We start from the raw sequence: 17,889 nt of genomic DNA on the forward strand, positions 1-17,889 counted from the left end.
TACTCTGTACTGTAGATTTCCATCACAACCATAAAAATCACGTTATCTGTGATCTCGTCAAGTTGTGAAATCTCTCTGTACTGCATTTATTTTGACATGCTTTCCTCCTGGAACAAAGCGGACTAAATTAACTACACCTTGTGACTATGTTTATCAGTTCTGTATATGAGGTCAACAAGAAGCTATTCAAAGTGAATCACTACAGAAACAATGTACATCTAACATTATAAAGAATTCACAACTCGCATGGTATAAGAACCAAAGAATCTGAGCCTGGACATGGAGCATGATTTATGCTCAAGAATTTCCTCTTATTGTACCACTGCCTGTCTTTAAGGGTGACACAGAGGCTGGTATTGTCATATGGGCGGAGGTACAATGATCAGATTATTATACGAGATGCTAAAAGTAACAGCGTGTGGATATTTGAGAGCTTTGATTCTCTTTCAGCCCTCTAAATGTTCCCATGCGTCACTGAAATAAATAGGGTGTGCTACAGTATATAACTATGTTGATGGTCTGCTGTTTATATATATATATATATTTAACGTGGTGTTAATTCTATGGTGGTGGAGACATTTTTCCAACAGGCAAATTAAATGGTTTCCATACTAGATGTGTTTTGATGGAAAATACGACATAGTTGAGAGCAGACTGAGCAAACAAAGTCTGCTAATGGCAGCCATGTTGCTTTACCATTTGTGCGTGCATACTTTAAGATCCTGCCAAGCCAACTGTATACGCTGAAGGTGACGGTATTTCACAGTTTGCCCCCGCTGTACAAACGCTGGACTGTCCGCTGTGTGTTTTCACTTCCATAAAAAGGATGCAGGTGTGTGGCTGTAAGTTGAACCTACACCTCATAGGCCCCAACACAAACCCACATAAACACACACATATAGATCCTATGGGAGGTGTATTTTGGTGTATTTTGTGGCGGAAGTTACAGCGCCACTTACAGTCCCGGCATATGTACTACAGCGTGTCCAGCGCTTTCGAGCGGTCTCGTGTGGAAGTACAGCGCCACTTACAGTCCCGGCATATGTACTACAGCGTTTCCAGCGGTCTCGTTTGAACAGACACGTTAAATGAAACGAATGCATGTGAACGGAAGACTTTTTTGAAAGCGCATACTGTGCATAAACGCAAACGTTCCCGTGTAAAAGCAGCCTGAGGGTTGTGCTCAATCCCGAGAGTCTTTGAGTGTCAACACAGCTTCACACCCCTCAGGTCCATTATTGTTTGTATCAAATGGGTGAGTAGTAGTCTTCAAGTGTGCATGTATAAGAATAAGCTAACTTATGTAATATGGAGAAGAGAAACACACATTAGAATAATAGAATACAAATAGACAAACAAGTACACATCCATGGCTAAAGATTAGGGGCAGCAACTTCAGATATACTTGACATAGGTACACATATTAGGTGTTGATACATTATAAGAAATGTTGGGACATTTATAGCAATGTGGCTTTTACATATAAAGGTGAATATTGCACAGTATTGCAAGAAACGTGTCTAATTTCTGCACAATATTGCAAGAAAAAAGTGTTGAATTATTGCAAGAAAAGTGTCTTTGCATGCTTTGTTTTGGAATTTTCCCACCAGATAACTCACGGTATTGATAGTCAAAGAAGTTGCACAGTATGCAACCTTGTATGAAAACAAGGCGAGCTTCAGAATCAACCTTCATTATATCTGTTTGTGCGTGGGAAGCTTAAATAAAAAAACTGGATCGTTTAGAAAAACATTATTAGACGTTGCAGCTGCCTTGACTCGTATTAATTCGTCAGAGGTTTTTTTAACACCAAGGTCACTGAACTTTAAGTGGGTGTTGCAATGTCTATCCTCAGGTAACCAATGAGAATCCTGAATTACCTGGTGTTAGGAGAGCAGGGGGTGGGGCTTGTCCTACCAAAACAACATCTTGTTATTGTGACAGAATGTGTGCCAGGGGGTGTGTTAGGGGGGTGTGTTAGAGGATGGTAGTTAACAGGACTGATAAGGTGATCGAGGGAAAACACACTCTCAAGGTTATTGGAGAGAAGACGGGGTGTGTCGTGTCAAACTGGTTCCAAATGAAGTGTACACATGCAATTCTGTGGGCGTGTGTGTGTTTTTAACTTATGTGTAAAGTCTGTGTTTGGGTTTCATTGTCTGCATGATTGCCTGTGTATATCCACCACCGCAGAGCCATGTGTGTTTCATTTCAGAACCGACACAATCCATCTCAGATCATTTTTCATAACATCTCTGATCTCTGCCCCTCGCGGCAAATGGCCTCCCATGTTACACGAGCCGCGAGGAAACACAACACCATTTGGCCCAAAGCTGTCCAAATATGGCCCGCAGCCCACTTGGTCATGCATGTCCAATGACTTGAAGGCTAGCACAAGTAATTGTTCATCATGTTCCTAATTCAATCAAATGCAATTTCGTTACAAGAGCACAACAGAGACAGATAACGACTGTCCTCGTTTTCTTTGCTCTGTCTTTTCAAACCATTCAAGTGTTTTTTCAATGGTGAATGTAATAACTAACAGAACAACATGTGCAAAATGCTAATATCGGCCACGGACAGAACACCCTCTGTCTCTATTGGTTAGGCACGGGGAATGTTTTGTGAGCCATAGAATCAACTCTACTTGCCTTTATTATGTGACCTCAATATCAAGCCTATCATTTTCTCAGCCATTGTTCGAAAACCCCCTCTCCCACTCTCTCCCTCCCGCAGTAATCTGCGTCAGTTTGGTCATAATTATAGCATACTGGAAGTGATGTGGCTGGCTGTAAGCACTGCCTCTCGGGTAGGAAAAACAGCAGGAAATACTTCCATTTTTCCTTTCTCCTTTGGGAGACAAGGATTGTGTGGGTGACTTTGGGGGTGCGAACAATACAGCAGCTAATCTCCTGGCCTCTAATTTTCTTGGTTTCACTTCCTGCCAAACAAATGGGCTGCCAGGGTGGATGTTCACTGCTGTCATAATTGTATCCCCTTTCTTCTTTTTCACTCAAACAGTCAGGCATTCACATGCTCTCTCTCACACACATAAAATAACTAACTGCCCACTTAACTGCTGTGAGGGGAACAGCCATAATGGTTTCCAGTATGAGTGTGTGTGCCCGCCCTCTTCTTACTGTCTGCAGCACATGTATGCATGTGTGTCGATGCTCTCCAATGTTGTCAATAGTCTGATCCGGTTACGCTAATGGTTGAAGCCTTGCCATCCTTTAATGGTGTAATCTGTTCACCAGGGACAGATTGATGACACGGGAAAGAATGAGACGCACACACAAACACTGAGCACTAGCATGTTGCATATGAGCATGGATTGTATGAAGAAACAAAGCAACACATCTCCATTACTGGGGACTGTTACTTAGAAGTGCATTTAATCATAGAGATGTCTTTCATTTTACCAGATGTGGCAGTTTAGAGTCTCATAGATCTTCTTCCTCTTCATATCTTCCTGCCCTCCTCCAACCAGAGTGTGTTATGATTTGATAAGACAAGGGCATGTTATTTCTAAATATGGTAACCTCCACTATGCCACACTACCTTCCTGATTTAAACATATAAGAAATGTATTATTTTGATGGTGATTTTTAACCATATATGATAATGTATTTTTACTATTAGAATAATCAGCAAGGTTAATATTATCTTAAATATAACATGTAGTAAAATCAAAAGTCAATGTTGTATCCTTACATTCACACATGTACACCCATTCTGCTGGCTGTTTTGGCAGCACTGGTTGGCTGTTCGGGGCTGGTGACATCAGAGGGTGAAGTCAAAAAAACTATTTTTCTTTGGTACAATTACATTTTTGGTTTGATTGGATTCCTTTCTTTAATAATGACAGAAAAGTATAAACATAGCTTTTGGATTTCAAATGTCCTATTCCATTTCTGCCTATTCAAGTGTGTTTATGTGTATACATTACAAAAATGGTAAAAGGTTTTGGTATTATAGATCTTTGCTTTATTGTACGATTTGATTTCTGTTCAAATTTGGTGACATTCTGATCAATATTTCCAGGGATACAGTACATGCAATAAGTCCAACATGGATCCATTCAGAAGAGCCTACATTTTCACTAAGTCCGGTTATTGGAAAGTTCTAATAAAAAAGTGCAGTAAACATTTTTTTAACCAACCATCCGTTTCATAAACTATGCATATTAAAATTATTAAAAAACATGGTTGTACTTTGTTTTACCTCGGGTAGGGGTATCTCGAAAACAAAAGCCTTTTTTGGGGGTTTGTTCATCTACTAATGCAAGAGAAGATGCAGATACTGTGGAGGATCTTCAGGGATGTATTTCTTATATAAGAATGTTTTTCTAATGTTTTGCACAGTAGGCTTTTTGGTTGCCTTTTGCACACTTCCCCTATATTCCTATTTTTAACTTTGCAGCTCCCCTGAAGAGAAGTACATTGTTTATGTGAATTTGCTCACACGCAGTTGTTCTCTGTTATGAGGGAGCAGCTGTGGCTTGGAGGTTAAAGAATGGGGGGGGGATTATGGTTAAACAAATACTGGCTAACATCCAAAGTTAGGCTGGGGAAATGTGGGGAAGAAAGTGTAATGCTGTCTTGTCCTTCAGTAAATAATCTTAAAATCCACTTAATTAATATAATCCTCTGTTGCTTCACTGCAAACATAGTATACTATTATTTCAGTCATTATATTAGTGGGTGGTATTAGTGTAAAACATGAGACACAATCAATGTGAAACACCATAATCACATCACAAACATCCATAAACTCAGTATTCCAGAACACTTTGTGGTCCAGTGTCTTGGTTTTGACCACTTAAGCAGACATGTTGGGCTGTGCAGAAAGAATCATCCATCTTTTTTCTTGCTGACGGTGACGCAGAGCTTATAAACAATGCTTTGCTGCCAACCCTGCCCAATTTAACAGTTTGACAGCAAGTTCTAACCTATGACCTGTGCTGTAGACAGAAGGTGCTCCTCCTTTGGGTTTGGCAAATGTTGACGTTGTTAACCATTTGAATGGAGACGCTGCAGGGAGGGGAAGGCTCTTCTAAGGGCATAAAAAACGTTTAAACTGAAGGGCGACCTACAGCACTTGAGCTGATAAACGTTGGTCTTGTTTCGTGTTTTGTGAGCCTGAGTTTCACACAGGCACATTTGGAATCTGCACATACAGGTGGATGTACATACAACGTGTCCATAGGATAAGCTACATATCTCGCTTGTGTCTTTGTCTCCTAAAGAGTGGAGTTTATCAGGTGTTAGCGAGCCAGAACTGCATGGTTACAGGCTCAGCGTCCTCAGCAGGAGATCATTGTTACTACCCTCAGATCCTGGCTCACAACATTACAGCAGACTTCACAGGAACAACTCAGGAACATAAGACAGCAGAACAGGACAGAATATGATGCACAGGAAAAAAAACATCAGAAGAAACTGACATGGACTAGAAATTACAGCTAAATGTACAAATTAGTGTAGGAAGTCGATAGCACTTCAATGCTACATTAGCCGCTACTAGCATAACATACCCACATGTAGGTGTTTTGATCTGGTTACTATTAACTTGGGAACTTATTGCAAGTTGAGGCATGACCTCGGAGAGTTAAAAACACTAACCTGAATCTCAGAACAAACATGTCAGTAGCTGAACTGCATTGTGGGTACTGTCTAAGCCAGGACTCAGATATACATTGATTTAACAGAATGGGTTTTGGTTCAGCTGCATTTAGTTTTATACATCAGTATAGTGTATTTATAATAAAGTTCGCAAGTATCGTCTTTCCTACAAAATGCTCTTGCAAATGAAATTAGTACTATATAAATGTCAATTCTAGGAGACATCCTTGCATTGCGAAACAGATGAATATATTATTTTAATAATAAAGCTCTGGAAAGCTATCTCAGGAGCATGCCAACAAAAGCGTCCCTCGAAAGATTAGAAGCACTTTAACAAGGTTACACATGCGTGGACAAATGGTAGATGAGCAGCTGTGGCTCTTTGGTAACCTTAACCTTTGACCTGCCTGAGTGTGGTTTCTATTTCTGTCCTCCTGATGCTCTATAGTTGCTGACCACAAAAGGTCTTGTTTGTTTATCAGCACTTTCCGACCCATGTTTCCATTTCCAAAGAGATAGGCCTGCATTATCAGGCTACTTTGACTCATGCAGAAGTCTTAAAAACAGATCCTCTCTCTGTCAGTCACTCAACACACACACTATTTGAGCCCCCGCTGCTGTCACAGCTGTGGCGAGTGTGCGTCTGTTTCAGATTTGGAAAGGCTTCCTGCTAATCCAGTTGCATTGCTGATCCTCTTTCTATATCCTTGTGATACTTTCCAAAACACCTCTCCCATCAATTAATTCATAATTAACCCATCATGATTCACGTGTATGTCCTTATGAGAAGCAGCATTGTTACATTTGATGAAATCTACCATGTTGTTATTAAATTCTGCTTTTTTATTTTACCCACAACCCCTCCTCTTTATAGCTTGTATAACAGGTGGGGTTGGTTCTTAGTGATTATGCTGGTAGAACAAACAATGTAGTTAATTTGCTCAGGGAGAATGGCCTGGCCTACTGGAAAGTGGATTATATTTGTATTGTTTGAGGTGTGGAAAACTCCAGCTGGTTTATTCTCACTATTTGATCAGAGTCTAGACATGAGTCTTCATTGAGATTGAATGCTAAAGACAATACAAAATATGCAACACACTAAGCTGTTAATGCTTTGCAAATAAAACCTTATTATGTACGTGTAATCTTACTGAAACATCTTTTCTTTTCTTTTTTTTAAAGGAAGTAATAGTGACCTTTCTCCAATCTTTTGTGGAGGAAAAGCACTTTCAGCTTGAAATAGTAGCTTTTGGTTGCTAAAAGGATTTGTATCTTCTTCCTCCGACACTGTCTGTAATGAAACTGCTCTCATACCCTTTCATTCATCAACTCCAGAGGCATTAAGAGTAATGGTAATGAGGTTATGGGTGAAGTCTGCTTCTCCTTCCGTCCCCTTTCCCAACACTCCCCCGTTATCCATCTCCCTCCTCCCTGCCTCCTATTACACACCAGTCCCTGCCTCTGAAATGGAGTGAATCTCAGCGGGTTAATTACTTTTTCCTTCTTCCTTCACTCTTTGCAGACTTTAACAGATAATGCCTATTTTATTAGGGTTTGTTAATTTGCTCTGATTCAACACACAACAGTACTATCTCTTGTGGGGGGAACCATGAACATAAACTGGGGCCTACAGGTTCAAAAACGACTTTAAAACAGGTTCTCATATTAGAATAATTACAAAATATGTCATAAAAATTGTTTTGATTTTCCCATTAGTGCCCCTTCACCTCTTAGGAAATATTGGTTCTGTCCTATACTCCAAAGGCAATTCAATTTAAATGAATTTTCTGAAAGTTCAAACTAAAATGCCTTACAATTTACCATTTCGCAAGGCTATGTATCTCTACTGTTGTTACACATCTGCACATTTAGGCCCATGCAGTTTGCAATGGTGCCAAATGCATCGCTCAAAATGTATGGTATTTTTTTTAAACAGTTGTCCCTTACTTTAGAAAGAGGCATTATGAGAAGTAGTTTCAGACTTTTATTTCTTTCTCACATACCCTTTTGATGTTTACCATAGAAAGACATACTCTCAAGTAACTCTAGTTTAACCTGGAACTAGGGTCAGATCTCTACCAAGGCCGTTAGCGTACGAGAAAAATAATGTGTGTATCTTTGGCATCCAGTAAACAACGTTGTTTTTTTATGAAACAACATTAAGTGCGGCCTGGAAGTTTTCCTTGGCTTTGATCAACGAGAGAACAACCACTACTGGCTGTAAAATGACTACATCCAACATTGATGGAAGAACGAAGATTAAAGGAAAAGGTGACCTTATTAGATACTAAAATTCAATTGACCAAATCTTTAAGAGAAATTCACTGGAAACAGTCCTTGTACAATAGATGCAAAACAATACAATATTTGGTATATTTTGTATGCAGCACATTTCTCAAAATATATTTCCCCTCCCCCTTGAGAAGCCTTCTGTGTTTCTCTCTGTTTTGTCGTGAATATTGTCTTTAGGGGCACATGCAAATATAATCCATGAGAGGGAAAGACAGAACACATCCCATCATAGACAATGCGTTTGACTGACATGTTCTCATTGGATCACATTTCCATCCCTTTCATAACCAAAGTTGTTAAGCTCTGAGGCGTTCTGTATTGTAATGTATGTAAAACCTTCCTGGTTCCTACAGAACACGTCCTTGCATCAAGGTGAAGATGTGTAAATTGCGTTACGGTGTGTCTGTATGAAATCAGGTTATTATTGAGATTGGAGGGGGGTGCGATCGTGGAGCTGATTGCCAAGTGCAAGTGAAGAGCAGCGGAGATTGATCACAAATGTAATTTTCGACATATGTAGTGTGAGAGAGCTGATCTGAATATCTCAATCAGGTTATGTTGACCCGCTGGCTCATTTTCTCCATTTGCAAGTCTGATTTCTAGCATGTGAGCATGTGCACTCAGGCTTTATGGGTAAACGCAGTTATTTCTCGGTGCGTCTGTTCAATTTCCTGTTTCAACATGTCATTGTTATTGGCATGGAGAAAGGTGTTATAAAGCTTGAGTGCCATCTGTTTCCTTATTCCACGCTACCTCATAACACACAATTAGAACATTAATACGCATTTGTCTCAAAGCTCACTAATAAATCATTCAATACATCCTGGAAACAATGAGTGTAGAGGTAGTTTAAATTACTGGTAGCCTTTTTTGTCATTTGAAATCAAATGTACTTAAAGAAACCATCTGAGAACGTTTCATGGGGTAATAACTGGTGTAAAAGCTCACAACTCACAGATATAAGCAACATGGAAGGATATTTAATAAGTACATGCTTCTTCATTTTAAGGGTTATTCTGTAAGGTATAAAGAATAGAAAGCACTACTTTATGGTCCCCTTAAGACAGAAAACCCCTCGTTTAAGATCCTTTGTCTTCCTCTTCTTATAACCCTCTTTTCTTTTGTACCTCGCTCCATACATTTACTCTTTTCTCTCCAAGGCATCTAATTAGTGGTCAGATTGATAGTTTGGCTAACAGGCATAGCATATTCCCATTTAAGGGACCTATCTTCCAAAAGACTGCCCCTATGCATGTGACTGACTGCAAGGCTAATTTCGAGGACCCCTGTGTTGTAAGAGGCCCCCGAGGAGGCACTTTCAGAGCCTATCTGAAGTATGACAGGATGGTTCCTTACTTATCAAAGAATGCACCTTTCTCTCCCGCATGAAATAACTCACTTGGCCTGGTTGTTTTCATCTCTGAAGCAGTCCTAGTTTCTGTGAGGTAGCCGAAAGAGAGCTAGTTTCCTCTTTCAGGGAAGTGTGGGGATTTTTGTTTCAATAATCCCGCTATGGTTTGTGGTGTATAAACAATATAGAATAAATAGGGGAGTTTGAGAGCTTGTGGATGAGAGAAAAACAGAAACGGAAATGCATTTGAAGAAGGTATTTTCCCACTCAATGAAACATACTTTTTAATCCACATTATTGCCTTCTACTGAAAGTCTTTCTCTCTGACCGTAAACTAATGGGAAAATGTTTTTGGCAGCCAGACAGTAACACAGAGCATTCTGCACATCTCTCTTTGCCGAGCGAAGGTCAGTCAGTATTCAACAGATGTTTAAAGGCCAAATCACACGTCGCTGTGAGCGGGGTGAAAGAGCTCCTGTGTTCCTGCTCAACGTCTGTCCTCTCTCTCAGTGATCAGCTGAATTTGGATAAACTCACATTTTCAGTCACCAGACAAACATACAGATTCAAAAATGGCATTGAAAGCCAGCTTGTCTTTTTCACCCATTCTTTTGATACATTTCTCACGTTGTGGTCAATGAACACTGCTGAGAGTTCAAATTCATGTGAAAAACGTGATGAAAATGTGCTTCTGAAAACACCTTAACTCTGTGTCTGCTTCCTCTTAGCAGCCAGGATGATGACCTGCAGTAAATCATGGCCTTCTTCCCTCTGTCCTCACACAGAGGTTGAAAATAGCCCCAAAGCTAAATAAAGGCTGGGACACATGGGTCGCTGCTACTTGACTGAAGCGTTCCCGGTGAGTTGTTGATGGCTCTTAAAGACTAAAAGGTCAGGGAGTCACAGTTGTAGGTATAGCGGGAGAACCCGTTTCGGACAGGCTCATCACCAGATGCTCCTCGGCCACAATACACTTAGTGTCTTACATTTTAAGCTTCATAAACAATGATTTACTCACATGGGAAAAAGCCGTGAGCAGCTATGTTTGGCACGAGTGAAATCTGGCACAACAGAAAAACATGATGCGAAACTTGGAAGTACTTAATTTGTTCATGAAAGGCCTGAGATGAAACTCTTCCAGTAAAAGGCATGGCTCACATTTGTTTACACCGCATTTGTTTTGAGGACTGAAGCCACTCCTTGAGGAGGTCACGCACTAATCTGACCCAATCTTAGTTAACCCTAGAGCTTCTCTACTCTCATAAACCTTCTTGTGGTTGTATTTCAAAATAGCTTGTACTTTTTTGGTGCCAAACAATTACTGCATGCTCCAGGCTGTTTTATCTGTTGTTATGTTGAAACCAGCTCACCAAACACACCTCTCAATAGGCGCTTTCACACCGGAGTACTTTTCCCAGGAACTAGGCCGATACACTAACAATTTCTGATTGGCTGGGCAAATTGCAAACCATGCCCCGTAAAACTCCGAAAAGTTTTGTGAAGCCGCCATTTTATTTGCTCGCATTAGCATTATTAGCATTAGCATAAGCCCAGCGCACCAACGGAGAGAGACTAACTTATGACAACACAAAAGAAAACATGGGAGCGGTGGAGTGATGAGGAGGTGTCGGTGCTTCTGGCGATTTACTCGGAAGACGCTACCCAGCAGCTTCTACTGAAGCCAGTCCCCAACTCCGGGCGAATCCGGGACTTCGGGTGGCGGTATACGCCGTGAAGTTGTTTGCAGCCTGCCAGTAAACCCAAAGCAGAAGAAGAAGAAGTGACGTCAGCGGATTAATTTGCGTAATCCTCCCTCAGGGACTTATTCCGGTGTGAACACGATCTACTAGGACAGTTCCAGGGACTAAAGAGTTCGGGGGGACTAAGTACCGGGAACTAAGTACCGGGAACTAAGTATCGCAAAGTATTTGGTGTGAAAGCGGCTATTAATCCAACAATTGCTTGTAAGACTTTCACATCTGAGAGACAGTTGGTGATTGTTAACATACCATACTGTAAATAAGAAATCGACATGTAGACTACGGTTGTAATGTCTCGAGTTTGGCATTTATTGCTCTTGCCACCTTGGTTTTTTGGAACCAGTAGTGACTTGAGAGGCCGGTGCTAAGTACAACCAAACGCTTTAACAATTAACTGGCATGAAATGAAACGCACTGCGATAGGAATAGTTGTTGTAGGAGAAAAATACGGACAACACTCTGGTATCGACCTTTAAATAGCAAAGTAGCCCCCCCCCAAAAAAAGCATGCTGTACACTTGAAACTAGCAATACCGTAATATCTCTACACTCACAGACTCACATGTAGTGAACCAGGATCCTCAGGAGACATTCAGCCTCCTCTCTGCAGTCATTGGACCTACCGGGCTGCACGGCTCATTACAGCTCCTTAGCCCTCGTCCTTATCCCTGTAATTATAAACCCCTTAACAACCCATCCACATAAAGCCTTTCATTAGTACAGGAGCACGGGAAAGTATGACTTCATCCCTGTCCGAGATTTCCATCTAACTACCTCTGGGGTTTTAAATGTGCAACACGGCCTGTTTGTTGAAAGCGCAGCTGAAAGGGGAGCTTAGGACTGGTTCAGATCCGCTCTGTTTGACGTGTTTTTGCATCACAAGCCTGTGCAGGGGCTGTTTGAGTGTTTAATAGGTGTGTTTATGTGTGTGTGTCGCAGCAAGAAGGGCCAGGACTGATTTGGTTTTGGAGATGGCAAAGGAGATGTAATCAGCGTAGGCAAATGCTACACTCTGAGAGGACTGTTTACACTTAACAGCCACATACGCACATTTTGTACACACCCATACAGACGACCGTTCGCGCTCATACACACATTCTAACACACACTTGGGTAGTGTTGACATTATCTGACAACTTGTTTTGGTACACAGAGAGCAGTTGGACAGATAAGAAACTGAAAGTTGTGTCATCAAATCCACACATCATCTGCTGTCATTAGTCTGCCTTTGTTGAAACGTCCTTGGTGATACTGTCAAATGTGTGTTTTTCCAGCAGACTCGCTGTCCCCAGGCTGTTTTGTTCCACAGCATGCTTCTCCCAGGACATGCAAACACAGCAGATACTATCTCTCACTCACGTCTTCCCCGTGGACCCTCATGAGACTCCCTGATTTGCATCCCAAACAGTCTGCTATTTTATGACGTTGGTGTAGGTTACAGTAGATTATAAACTGCTATATCGTACTCCATTTGGTTTGATATTGTTTTGCATGTTACATTCAGTGACCTATTTGACTAATGTTGGCACTGCAAACGTGTTAAATGCACAATAGGTAGAATTTGACGGTTGGGTTTGTAAACATAACATTCAGGTTGGCCAGTCCTACCCAGATCCAACCCCAGATTAACTCCAGTTTTGGAACAAACTTTGTCGACTTGGCATTACTCCTTGTTGTGCATTGTTGGCACCAGAGGCCTGTACTACGAAGCCGGATTTTCGCTTAGCCGGCTGACTTCAGGGAAAACTTGGCTTTCCGGTCCTACGACGCTGGTTCTCTTTTTAGCGGGCTAGATTTCCATGGTAACTTATGCTGAGCGGCTAACCTCCTCGGGAGGAGGTTAGGTTGCAGGCTAAGAGATCAACTCAGTGAAAGCACCGCCTGCTGACCAATCAGAGCTCCGTGTGTGCGGAGTTTAAAGCTATCAAGTCATATTACAGGATAGAGGAAATACAGAAAAACTGCCGTTGCAGGAAAGACGGCCGGCAAAAATCAACTGACTGTGTGAACGTGAAAATTAATAGAATATCCCCTCCCATCTTCAGAGCAATCTGACTATTATAACATTAGCGTTAAGAAAGCTTACTTAAATATCTGCCACAACATAAGTAACCGGATCAGAGTAACATTAAGTACAGTCCGCGGCACTGTGAGTGCAGACGTCGATGTGTCCCATTATCATTCATATCACATCATATCACATCATAATGTATCAGGATGGGTTAAAAGCAGAGGCCAAATTTCACTGTGTGTGCTGTGTGCTCTGCATGTGTGACCATTAAAGAGGGTTTCATCCCTCCCTATTCTATCATATATTTCCTTATCTGAGTCAGCTTCTTGAGCCGTATCTGGCCGTGCAACACTTACAGTGTCACATACTGTATGCAGAAGTATTATTTTAAGCAACACATTAAGTTGACGAAACACTCGAGTCAAATGTAATTAAAGTCAGATCCACTCGTGTCTTGGACGGGGCAGTGATTTCATAAACCTGTTAATGTACGCATTCAAACGCTTTTTCTTTTACCAGCTGTATTCACCTTGCAGGTGCAGCTATGTGGCTTTTATCCTGGATAAAGTGTTTAAGTCATGGATGTTTAAAGTTCAACTTCTTCATATGTCTAATATTATAGTTCACTTTTCATTCAGGAAGTATGACGCTGCACTGTCAGTACGCTTGTCCATGTTTGAGATTGGTCGAATGCTCCAAATACCACCCCTTTCATGTGAACGCGCACCTAACTAGATAGGACACGGCTGGCTTGAGCGATCCACTTGATAACCAGCGTCGTAGTACAGTTTAGCCAGAGCGCGTATGTTTTGGATTGGGCCAACCGGCTAACTCAAACATATCCAGGTTAGGTTGAACCAGCTTCGTAGTACAGGCCTCAGGTTGCAATGCTTTGTTGACGCAGAGTAAACAGCATGTAAGAAAATGCAGAGGGCAGGAGATACAAGCACTGCTGCAAACCTCTTCAAGGAATATATTGTTTTTATCTGGGAAAATCCTATTCATTGTACCTTTACATTTTAGATGCTTACTGTCAGCATGGTAACATACTATAGTCTATTTGCCAGCTCAAAGAGTCCTATTGTTAACCCGGAAATGTTGAGTACCCCAAAGTTTTATATTAGAAATTAAAAGTACTGGTCCGAAGCACATAGAAAGTGCCAGATGCTAACTTGCAGAAGTTGGGCAATTTGCACTATTGGCATACATTGCATTAATTAGCATAATGCAGACAATAGTTTAAGAATTGTTAAGCCGATTTGGGCAATTTTTGAGGTTTTTGAGGATGCAGAAATACATTTCTGAAATGTTCAGAATCCAAAATGCCAGTTTTAACCAGAAAGTGGCCATATTGTTACTCCCGGTGGGCTGATCTTTATACATTTTGGGTTGATTTTAAAGTTTTAGTGGACTCAAGACAGATATTGACTCAACATCCTCAATATACCTAAGGCCCCGGCTCCACGAGGACAAATACGGCAAAACGCATCGGAGTAACGCAAATGCAACCGCAAAAAACCTTCCGTCCCCACGCAATATACACCGGATTGTGTCAAGCTCCACGAGACGGCTCCGTTTACATCCAAACGCTGGAAAAGCTGCAGTACATATGCCGAACCTGTACGTGGCGCTGTAACTTCCTCCACAAAAGCAGCAACTTCCTCCACAAAAGCAGCGAAGAAGAATGGTTGTCATGGCTGCACTTCTGTGTATTCTCCGCGGTGGGGGCCGACAGAACCGGGCAGAGTTTTTCGCCGGTCAGCGTGTGTTAAAGTTTAAATCTTCCGGACAAAATTATAAAAGTGCCGGTCAAAGGTCTTCATTGTTATTTATTGAGCTTTAAAACAAATGAATAACGACGATATAATGATATATAATCATCAAATACATCTCTTTTTCCTCTCTTCTGACAGCGTCAGTGTCTGTCTCATGCAGCAGCTGATCCTGTAATGAGTGACCCGACAGTAAAAATGAACATATTTATAACTAGTTTAGGTAGTTTGAGAGGTAATTAAAATAGCTAAGGGTGATGATCTGACTTGAAGTGTGTGTTTTGCTCCTGCTGCATCACAGCGGCAGGAGCTGCGTGTCTCCGTCCTGTCAGATTAGACTTCACTCGCGTTTATGTCCATATCGAGATAAAGATAAATAATCTGAATTCAAGGAGGAGCTCCTGTAGATGTTGCACAAAGAACTGTAGCATGGTCAGTAGCGACTGGAGCACGATAGCAACCCTGCGGGGGAGAGGCGGGGCTATGAAAACTAATGACCGTATAGGCGACTCCACGGCCCCGTTGGACCCCCCAGAGCGCTCCGTTCCCAGATCTATCCACCTTTGGACCCGTTGTCGTTTGCGGGGTCTGTTTCTACGTTTCCCTTACGGCGTCGTCGAGCTTAGAGGGCTATACGCATGAGAAATATGCGGATTCAACCCGTTTTCGTCCTCGTGGAGCCGGGGCCTAAGAAACCACTCCAAAATTGTCCAACTCGGCCAAGGGCATTTTTTTGCTATTGTCTGCATATGCTAATTAATTAAACTTATGCCAATTGTTCGAATTGCCCAACATATGCAAGTTACCATCCAGCAGTTTCTATGTGCTGGAGACCCGTACTATACATTTATATCATAAAACTTTGGGGTTCACATTGCTAGTATCTACACTACTAAGCGGAGTCATGTTACAATGTTTACACACTTATATTTGCAATCAACTGGTAATTGGTGATTGTCTCCTTATTTCTCCTGGGCTGTAATAATCGTGTCACATGGGGTCGTGAAGCCTTGACTTTTTCTCTTGTTCGCCTATCAGTTTTGTTGTCTGCCAGCTTCCCCATTTAAAACGTATTGTGTTGGATCACGAGACTGGCCACGAATCACCCATGCTTTTCCCACGTGCCCACACTGTTCCCTCTCTGTGCCGGTCTTGTTTGGCACTGCCCTCTCTCTCTCTGGAGATATAAGAGGCCCATTGAACTGGTCAGACCTCGGCAGACAGTTGTGTGGGGGTCAGGACAGCTTGCTGACAACAGGCCGCTTATTATGACTCTTGGACAGATGCAGGTTGTTGTGCGTGCTGGAAAGTGATAGTGCTGTGTGCGTTAGTGTTTTTGTGGAGCATCATGAAATGACCATTGTTGATTATGTCTCTGCTGTAGGTCAATGGAGTTCTCCGCCCGCCCCTGCTCGTGGACTTTTTTACTTCTTGCTTTGTGAGAGGGTCCTTTTAGAGCCACTGGCCTGTGGAAGAGGCGGTCCAGGAGTGGTTTGTGTGTGTGTGTTGCCCCGCTGAGAGAATGAATGATGTCACCGATCCCTGTAGTACAATCGGCCCCGTTGATGTCTCCTGGCAGACTGAGAAGAAAGGCAGTATTCATTGTCCCGCCCTGCGGCTACACTCCACTGTTATTGACCGCTCTGGTCAGCACGCAGGATTAAGATACACTACAAACTGTACTTATCCCTTTAGAGCAGCAGACAATGGTGAATTAACCTTAAAGGAATATAATCCCTTAATGGCATGGCTGAGTAAGTCATAAAGAGACAAAACTGATTAAATTAACGGGTGTAACCCAAGTGTGGAAAACATTTCAATCTAAATTGTTTTTAAATCCAAGTCATCATCGTTTATCACTGTCTTCAAATTTAATTCCCATCTACATCATCCTTTTCCTAAAACAATGCATTGTAGTGTGCAGATTTGGAAAGGCAAATATGGTGTTCTCGGAACATTTTAATAACAAATGGTCTCATAATTCTGTTATCCTTTTTTGACATGTATAGACTTTTCACTGTATCGTTTTACTTTGTACTTCTTTGTTTTTGTTGGATTTTTCTCTGACTCTGAATCTTATTTTCTTAATGTTAGCCTTTTTTCTTTCACTTGTTTGTTTTCTCCTTAAGTCGAGCGGAGGTCACTTATATAAGCCTGTGGCCTTAATGAATTATCTGAATTTTATGCAGTCCTATAGTCCTTTAGTTCGTGCAAAAAAAATCAATAATTAGACTAAAATTAAATAAACATCTTCGTGCAAAGTATCTGCTCTAAACTGATCTTACAACATTTTGCATAGCAATTAGCTACTAGCATGTGAATCATGTGACAGCCGAACTACAATCAAATTACAGCCTGAGGGGATGTTTGTCCCCAAGTACCCTGTGTTTACTGCCTGCAAGCTACCCCCCAGCATATACTGCCCAACACTGAACTGATTTATGGACTGTAACATAGTGGCCACTCGTGTGCACAAACACCAGCGTGCATTAATCATGTGTGTTTATGAATGCTACTCCATGCACGTTTGCTTGTGTTTGTGGTCAAGGAGACAGGACTTATTACTGAACGTCGATTTTTGCTTCTAAACTGCTGTTCCACATGTAATCAGGCTTGATGAGGTGTGACACATTCTGCATGACGCTGTGAAAGGTCATACGTAACAATGTTAGCAAACCACATGACCTCTGAGTATCGGGAATAACAACCCATAAAGGGGACATTTTATGCCCTGAAAGTCCTCGGCTGGTCATTCATGGCAGGTCAGGTCCACCTTCTATCTGCTATATCAGTGTTAAGCCTACTGTATAGTCCTTGAACCAGAACCCCTATTATCCCTCTGACATTGGGTGACATTGGGATGTGGTGAATTGTGGATTCCATACATTTCCATTTTTTCCCCAACAGATCTCCCACATAGTTACATGAGTGCACAAAGCTGAAGCAACATCACACATTTAAAATGGAAATATAGCACAGGATGTAAGGATGCAAGCTCTTGTGAAATCAGTGCAACAAACTGAAAGCCTCCTCACACACTTTATGGAGACTTTTCCATCCAGATTTGGCTGGGCATGGTC

This window comes from Trematomus bernacchii, unplaced genomic scaffold (genome assembly GCF_902827165.1).
Source record: "Trematomus bernacchii unplaced genomic scaffold, fTreBer1.1, whole genome shotgun sequence".
Classification (NCBI taxonomy): Eukaryota; Metazoa; Chordata; class Actinopteri; order Perciformes; family Nototheniidae; genus Trematomus; species Trematomus bernacchii.